Consider the following 9023-nt stretch of genomic DNA (forward strand, 5'->3'; position numbering starts at 1 on the left):
CACCAGCCCTAGGGGGGACAGCACCGTGTGGGTGGCTGTGTGTAGCACCAGCCCTAGTGTGGACAGCACCGTGTGGGTGGCTGTGTGTAACACCAGCCCTAGGGGGGACAGCACCGTGTGGGTGGCTGTGTGTGACATCAACCCTAGCGGGGACAGCACCGTGTGGGTGACTGCGTGTAACATCAACCCTAGCGGGGACAGCACCGTGTGGGTGGCTGTGTGTAACACCAGCCCTAGCGGGGACAGCACCGTGTGGGTGACTGTGTGTAACACCAGCCCTAGCGGGGACAGCACCGTGTGGGTGGCTGTGTGTAGTACCAGCCCTAGCGGGGACAGCACCGTGTGGGTGGCTGTGTGTAGCACCAGCCCTAGTGGGGACAGCACCGTGTGGGTGACTGTGTGTAACACCAGCCCTAGCGGGGACAGCGCCGTGTGGGTGACTGTGTGTAACACCAGCCCTAGCGGGGACAGCACCGTGTGGGTGGCTGTGTGTAGCACCAGCCCTAGTGGGGACAGCACCGTGTGGGTGACTGTGTGTAACACCAGCCCTAGCGGGGACAGCGCCGTGTGGGTGACTGTGTGTAACACCAGCCCTAGCGGGGACAGCACCGTGTGGGTGGCTGTGTGTAGCACCAGCCCTAGTGGGGACAGCACCGTGTGGGTGACTGTGTGTAACACCAGCCCTAGCGGGGACAGCGCCGTGTGGGTGACTGTGTGTAACACCAGCCCTAGCGGGGACAGCGCCGTGTGGGTGACTGTGTGTAGCACCAGCCCTAGCGTGGACAGCACCGTGTGGGTGGCTGTGTGTAGCACCAGCCCTAGCGGGGACAGCACCGTGTGGGTGGCTGTGTGTGACACCAGCCCTAGCAGGGACAACACGGTGTGGGTGGGTGTGTGTAGTACCATCCCTAGCGAGCACTGGATAGTGTGGCCACCACGCACAGCGTATGGTGGGGGCTCCCCCGAGGGGCAGTGGGTGAGCGTCAGCCCAGGGGCAGGGTTGCCCCGGGCCATGGCACTCTGGTTGACCCCGTAGATACGTGATCCGGAATGTCCATACAGGGGGCCCCAGGTGGGGGGACTAGGGGGTGATCACGTGTCCGGAGAGAGCTCTTGAGAAGGATCGAGAGGGAGCGAGAATGTTCGGGAAGGCGGGCAGGGCCGAGGGCAGAGCGGCCCCGACCGGAGAGGGATATAAGGCGGGTCCCTGAGAGGGACCGGGGTCGCTGCATTCTACAAGCTGGAAGCTCAACATCTACAAGCGGAAATCTCTACATCTCAAGCTGAAGCTCTCCATCTTACGAGGCAACTACGTGGTCGGAGACCGGAGTGAGGGATCGACCCTTCGTAGCAGTAACTCGCTGTAGTCTGGTAAAGGGGCAGTTACCTCTTTGTGTTACGGTGTTACAAATAAAAGTGTTGCCTCTAAAAGGAACGTCTGCGACTCAGTTGGACCCACTAACCCCTTCAACCCAGATACGCCCCACTTCTGATTAGTTGTTACATAACCTTGCCCATACCCGTGATTACCCTTCTAGGCCGACAGATGGCACCCTGTCATTACACATACAGAAGTCCGACGTTTTGCTCTGCCTGCTGGAAGCATCTTCAATTCAGTCCCTGAAGAATATACCAAGACATGGAAGCAAAACTCTGGACATCATGCCCACGATCACACGGTACAACCCACAAACATCTCGTTGAGCTACATGGCAGAACTAAGAAAAACTACGCAGTCTATTGGCTTCTCCAGTGTGACACCACAGATGAAACTGCAGCTTTAGTAGCATCTCAGGAATATACTGTATATTTTATTACTAGAAATAGTACAAAATTATTTTCCACGGACATGTAAGGGATGCACTGAATTAGTTAGGTGGCCCATGCTTGGTTGTCAAGAGAGAGGCCGCAGGTTGGCATCGTACAGGAAGTTACAGGAGTGGAAACGCAATCATCACCCCCTCTTCCTCCATAGCGATTCAACGAAATGTCACGATCCACGGTTGCAATTTCAATTTAAAACGCAATTCGGGATGACGTGGTCATTCACAATTCTTGCAACAGAAGTGCCATCACCCCTCGTCAGAGAATTTCAACATACATATGTATATGACTAATTCTGAGACAATCCGCATAAAGTGAGCTCTGTAGGAGTGGACAAATTGAACTGTGAAGAAGTTCTCCAGGCTTCTAATTGCAAATGCGATGCCACCCACAGCCACCAACTCTGGAGTGTTCTGGCAAGATTCTGGCTTGCCAGAGCAGGACGAGAGACAAATGAGTGCCCCTGATGGAGGAGACCTCGATATGTCCAATCTCTCGCTGCGTCTCTTACACTTTCATCAAATAGTTCCCATGGACAGCCAACTCGAGTTGGGCTGAACTGGAGTCGAAGGACAGCTTGAGTTCACTGGCAGAGCCAGTGGGGGGGGGGGGGGGGGGGTGGCACGTGCCCCCCAATGATCCGATCGAAATCCCCAATTTCGATCAGATCATTGGGGTTTATTAGTAATAAATCGTCATTCTGCGACCCCCACTGCCACTGTGTAGCATATTAATACGTGCCAGGGACTCTATGAGATGATAGGACAATAGTCTGAGTCCATAATTGGCAATAAGTAACGGCAAAGCAGTTATAAGTGACTCACAGAATTGTGCGCAGTTGCGTATACAGTACACGACTTCCCTGAAGGCATTCACCTTCAGCGAGCGTGATGCTGATCGCACACGGTTCGAATTCGACCCGCACACACGTCGAATAAAAAGCAAAGGACAAGTCCTTACTAACAACCCCTATAATTTTTCATCGCTGGAGGGGTTGCCCCCCCCCCTACCTGAAAATCCTGGCTCCGCCATTGTTTGAGTTGATAATAAAAAAAGGATTTGAGTGTCCAATATTCCTCGAGTTACTCGAGTCACCTGAAGACGGCTGCTTGCGTTGTGGCCGAAACATCGTGAGAATTATTTTATTATGTTTTATTTTTATTATTTCATTACTTCCCTTCTACGTGACTTTACCGAAAGAACCAAGAAGATTAATCCCTGCAGTCACGAAAGCTTTAAATCGAAATTAATCGCGTGAGTTAAGCAGTTTTTTTGGGTTAAATCGCGTCACATATTTACCCGACCAAACCCAAAAAAACCTGTACAGTATTATGGATATAGGCCGCGAAAGCCTACGTGATTAAGGTCTTAACCAGTAACGCGTCCAAATAAGACTTTCACAGAAAACGCTCGCAAGTCAAATGTGCAGACTTCATAGTTGACAAAATTAAATGCTAAATGTTAAACTAAATATAAAATGTAATGCCCCTTCCCCTCACAAAATGTTCGTCTGACTTGTTTGGTGATATAGTTCCGCTCGGCCAGACTTTTGATTTCAAGTGAAATCCGCCAGAACATTTGGGGTCCTCGTCTGAAACGTGTCGGCTAAGTTGACCAAAATCAACATGGGGACCAGAAATTGTCAGATGGGCAGGGGGGCAAAACTCGAGTTCTGTGCCTTATACAATGTGGTATCTGTGTCTCTCCCGTATGCCATTGTCTCTCTGTCTCTCTTCTCATCAATAATTTCTGCCTCTCAATAACCACTTGGGCATGTCTATATTTGTGTTCATGCCTCTCTGTTCAGTCTGTGTCCGATTAAGTTACGTTCTCAGGTACAGCTAGTTGATGTTCTCATCCCAATCACCACATACATGTTGATTCTGCACTTAATTTGACTAAATTCCAGCTCTGATATTTAATATCAGTTTGACTGCCATTCACGGTGGTGAGATGTTCACCTCCTCGCCCGGTATACAGGAGGTCGCGGGATCGATCCCGACCCTAACGCCTGCTGTATACAGGGTGCTTTAAAAATGTTGACACTTCTGAGAATTTGCAACGACACCACAAGCAATGTGCCTCCGGGCTCTGGAGACCACCTGGAGAAGATTTCAAGCATATGTTGACAATGACGGCGAACAAGTGGAGATTGAGTTTTTGAAGCTATTAACATACATTTATTATTATGTCACAATATATTATCTGTTCTTTTTCCATTCTAAACGATATTCCCATATAAGTGTAAAAAATATTTTAAGCACCCTGTATTTGTCGTTTGCGTGTCTCTCTCCCCGTGGTCGCGTGGATTTTCTCCGGGTCCTCTGGTTTTTCCCTCCACATTTAGACTCAACATCACCTCTCCTCCAGTGGGCATTGATTCTAAAGAGCACTCATGAGAGGCACTTAACCACTCACCCCATTACTTTTCCCCCCATCTCCTACAGGGATATCAGAGCTTAGGAAGAAGATACCAGACGGTTATAGACATGTTTACATTGCAACTGCAATCCGTAATGTGCGGTTGTGCTGGTGTCAACCCCCCTTCATGTCCATCTGTGTTGTGTACCTGAATCGTCGCGTTAATAATAAAATCACACCGTGTCAACCCATACGATTTAGCCGTGTTCTTGTACAGGGAAACTGAGGTTTCGGTCCATAGGGCGTCCAGCCGTTTCAAAAGGGGCAACAAAAATGTGTGGTCCATTTGTTTGTCTCCCTTGTGATGGGACTTTGTTGGATTAACGTTGAGATTATAAGGGCACGGGGTGACTAATCAATAAGTTCGTAATTGGTCTGCAATAAGGTGACTAACGATAAGGTCTGAATTGGTCTGTTGCCAGATAGAAGGGTAAAAAAACAATTATCATATTTTTTTACTGGTAAATGAGGTTCCAAAGATAGTCACTGATAAGGGGTTGACAAGTATGATTCAAATACCTTTGAGAGAAAAATAATTAATATTTAAAAATACTTTTTTTAAACACGCTTTAATGAAATGTACCCTACTAGTAATGGAAAAACTCCACGACTCTAGGAAGTGATCCCGAAGCTTGCCACAACGTAAGGGGCCGTGGGGATTTACAGCCAACGTCAGTTGAGCGTGCACAATTAGATCCAAGCCGAAATCATTTTTTTTATATATATTTATTTTTTAATGATATAATGTAGTATTGTAACCAGTAAAATTGAGTTACATTTCATTACACGCTTTTTTATTATTTTTATTATTCCCATAATAAAAAAACTCAACTTAGTCAAACACGGCTCATAGTTGGGTGAACCAAAGCTTATTTTAAGGGCTTTCAGAAGTAGCTCTGTGGTGTCCGCTTCCGCACATTTCCCCGAAAATCTGAAGCGATCCAAACACGGTCGCGGTAATCGAATCGAAGAGTCGAATCGCTTGCGACAATCGCCACGATTCTCGATATCGCGACAAAAAAAAGGGCGGGAAACGTTGTGTTTGCGGTGTCGCCGTGGCTCTCTCGAGATACACAATCAGCCCTCGCGCTTCTCCCTCACGGAAGCCGTGCGAGGGAAGTCTCCACTGCTAGCGTGGAGGTGGTGGTGGTGGAGAATGGCGGCGATGAGGAGACGGCACCACGACGCCTGGGCCGCTGACAACCAAATCGGCGTTCGCCAAGCCCGGGTACGGACCGCGAGCTCGAGACCTGCCGCCTCGTCGCGACGAGGGGGGGAGGCGATCATCGCCATCATCGTCGTCGTCGTTCACCAGCCGTGGTCTATCCACTGCTGGATGAAGGGCTGCTTCGACACGATTCGCGCTTTGCTCGGATCGATTCTTGAATCGGGAATCGATTTGCTAATCGATTCGATCCACCCGTTGTGTGCACGAGTTGAGCGTCTTTGTGTCTCGCCCCGTCACCTCCTGGCGGGGCTGGCGGGCAATGGGAGTTTAATCCTCGTTCAGTCATTCCGCGTCGGTTGCGGTAACGTTGGTGGCACACGGGGCCGTCCATAAATGACGTCACGCACCTGTGGGGTGGGGGGGGGTCAGACATTTGTGACGGGGGGGGGGTTTGAGAAATGTGACGTCACATCAAAATGCGCAACTTTGAATAAATATAGACAACACGTTCTACTTAATTAAATTGACTTTTAAATGAATGTTTTCTCCTACAACATCAGAGTTCAGCGCCACATTAAATACGCACTACAATGAAAATAGTTTAAAGCGATTTGAAACATGTTTATTTTTTGTGGGGGGGGGGGGGCAGAGCTTTGTGACGTCATATTTGAGGGGGGGGGGGCTAACTTTTTGTGACGCCGTGTGACGAGGGGGGGGGGGTCAAAAATCGTCCAAAATCGCGTGACGTCATTTATGGACGGCCCCAGAGAGATGGGAATACTGGGATGTGGCGTGCCGGGTTTGGGGAGATTTTCCCCGTGTGTGCAGTATACGACTCGCACACATTTAACAAATAAATAACCTAAACGCAATCGTCAAATGAAAAAAAAACTGCCCTTAAATGATATAGAAAAAAAATCCACAACAGGCGACGTTTCGGGTAATGGCTCCTCTTCACAGCGCACAAAACACGCTCACTCCACATTTATATTTCCTACTATATATCTCGTTTGCAGTCTAATTGGCTTTGGGTCGATTAGCATCAATTTGCAATAGCGTAATTGCCATACAATTGTATTCACCTCAAAAATATTCTTCCTCTACTGGCAAAACTTGGCAGGACCCTGTTGAAAAGAGCATTGTGACTCTACCGGCTAAACAAGCGTGGTAATAGGAATACAATGAAACGCCCGGACCATGCACGTTGCCTGTAACCCAGCGCTGTGGAGACAGCCAGGGTTGGTGGGTCACACACGGATCTTGTGAAGCTCCCTTCCCGTGCCCTGGCTTGCCGCGAGAAGGCGGTACAGCAAGTGGTGGACTCCCACCTGTTCCACCTGGTACGGGATAGAGTGTTGCTCCCTCGCACGTGTGCGTGGGTTTTCTCCGGGTGCCCCGGTTTCCTCCCACACGCGTGTACACTCAATTGTGTCGAAATATCTTAATGCAAAGAGGACTGCAGAGCTTGGACAATTGAACCTTATGGCGGGACCCCGGGGTCCCATAAGCCCCCGGCTCTCGCATAAACTGCGTTGCGACGTCGTTTTATGTCTGTTGAAGGCGAACAACACGGCCATCTATTCCTTTCTACGAGCTCTACACGATGCGCTAATCAAAGTTTCAAAGTTTTGTTTCTTCTGCGCATTCGTCCGCGCCGCTGCGCTTGGACGACACGACAAGAGAACGATACGCGCTAGGTGGGTCGCTACGAGCGGTGGGACGGAGTCGCCCAAAATTAATTAATTACGATTTTGGCTTCCGTTTATTCCAGACCCCGGGGTCCCACCATAAGGTTCAATTGTCGGTAGAGCCGACTCGCAGCGCGTCTGCTGCCTTCCTGCTTGTCCGCGCCTCCGAGTCGTTCTCTCGTCGAGCGTACGCTGTGCGGCGTGTTATGCGTCGACATCGCGATGCTGCTTGCAACATTTGCACTGCGGCTGCTCTCGTGACAGATGGCGCTGACCGCTTCTCCTCCACCTGGTGGGCACATCGACCTGGGCCCTCACTGCTCCACGTTCACTCACGCACTGCAGCAGATACGAGGCAAGGCGACGTTCGCTTCGTACACTCGTGGGTAGGCCACAGCACATTCATCACAGTCGTGGTGAGTGTGGAAGCAACCTGAAACGCAACTTGGATCACGTGAAAGGCCACGTAAGGGATGTCAGGGGAAGGATTTCCAGCAAAAGGAGGGGGAGTGGGACGGTGACAGGGGAAGGGGGAGGAGCAAGCGATGAGATACAAGAGAGAGAACGGGCGGGAAGAAGGGAGATTTAGCGGGAATGAGATTGAGAAGGCGGGGGACGAGTGTTGACTGAAGGAATGAATAAAAGACGAACCCCCTGCAACCTTGTGTTGGCTCTCCTTTACAAAAGCGTAATATTGCAATGGTGAGTAGGTTTGCTTGGTTCTATATTTGAAGTTTTCGTGACTGCAAGGATCCATACTCAGGATCCATACTCTTTGGTTCTTTCGGTAAAGTCACGTAGGTAATAAATAAATAAAAATAAAGATAAAAATATATAAATAAAAGTAAATAAAAGTAAATTAAATCACGACTTTTAGAATGCAACACAAGCAATCATCATCAGGTGTGAAAATCACAGTTAGAAAACTATCTGTGATTTTTTAAATTCTATTATTATTTTGTATTTATATTTATTTTTTACCTACGTGACTTTACCGAAAGAACCAAAGAGTATAGGTTTGCTTGGGTTTCTGTACTCAATGCGGCATTTGAAGAGTGTTCAGTGTATTGTTCTTAGGTTAGTCCTGTCAACCCACTGCTCGAACAGAGCCTCCCCTCTTGCCGTGCAGTTTGTGAGGGTTATTTGACCACATTTATTCTACATGCTGGTCTACCTTTCCAGGTCACTCTTGAAAATGAGGCTCTATCCTGGTCTGTTGTGTTCTCACCTGGTTTAACAAAATACACTTGAAACTTTAACCTCCGATAGGCACTGCACTTCCCTTGAGACGTATCATATAACCTATCGTGTAAAGTCTCCAAGTTGCCGGATTATAAGCATGCACCTCTGTGTCTAGAAATGAAATCCTAAGAAGGCCGGCTGAACAAGACTCTAATAATCATTTCATTAACCGATTATACCCTTTTGACTGAATGTGGTACAACTCGAGTACAGGTATTCGAAGCGTCAACGTGATTATTTTGTGCTGTGGGGTGCACTTTCGCGCCTGTGTTAATGTTTGTCGCACCCACCCCCAGGTCTCCCCGCCACTTTGGCCACGCTGCCAGTGGAACTTGACGTCTGCTTCAACGCGGTGTGTCTCTCTTCTTGTGCCGCACCCTTCTCCACCGAGGCCGATGAGGTGATCAGCCGGACACTCTCAAGAGGTGAACCTTTCTCCTTATTGCTGGATCATTCGCAGTTACGTGCAGTGGGGGGTGAAAGCAACACACCGCACCTCAGGTTTTCCGGCTCTAGGTAGCGCTTTCAGGTTACGAGGTAACTTCCATTGGTAGGATGTATGTAGCGTCTCAGTCTAACAGGTCTGATCTTCATGTACGCACACACTGCACACGTTATATGAAGCTGAAAAACACGGATTTAAAGCAGTTGCCTCCCCTAACCTGAACTATGAGCTTGTG

This window comes from Lethenteron reissneri, chromosome 3 (assembly GCF_015708825.2).
Source record: "Lethenteron reissneri isolate LAM-NWPU_2019-01 chromosome 3, ASM1570882v1, whole genome shotgun sequence".
NCBI lineage: Eukaryota > Metazoa > Chordata > Hyperoartia > Petromyzontiformes > Petromyzontidae > Lethenteron > Lethenteron reissneri.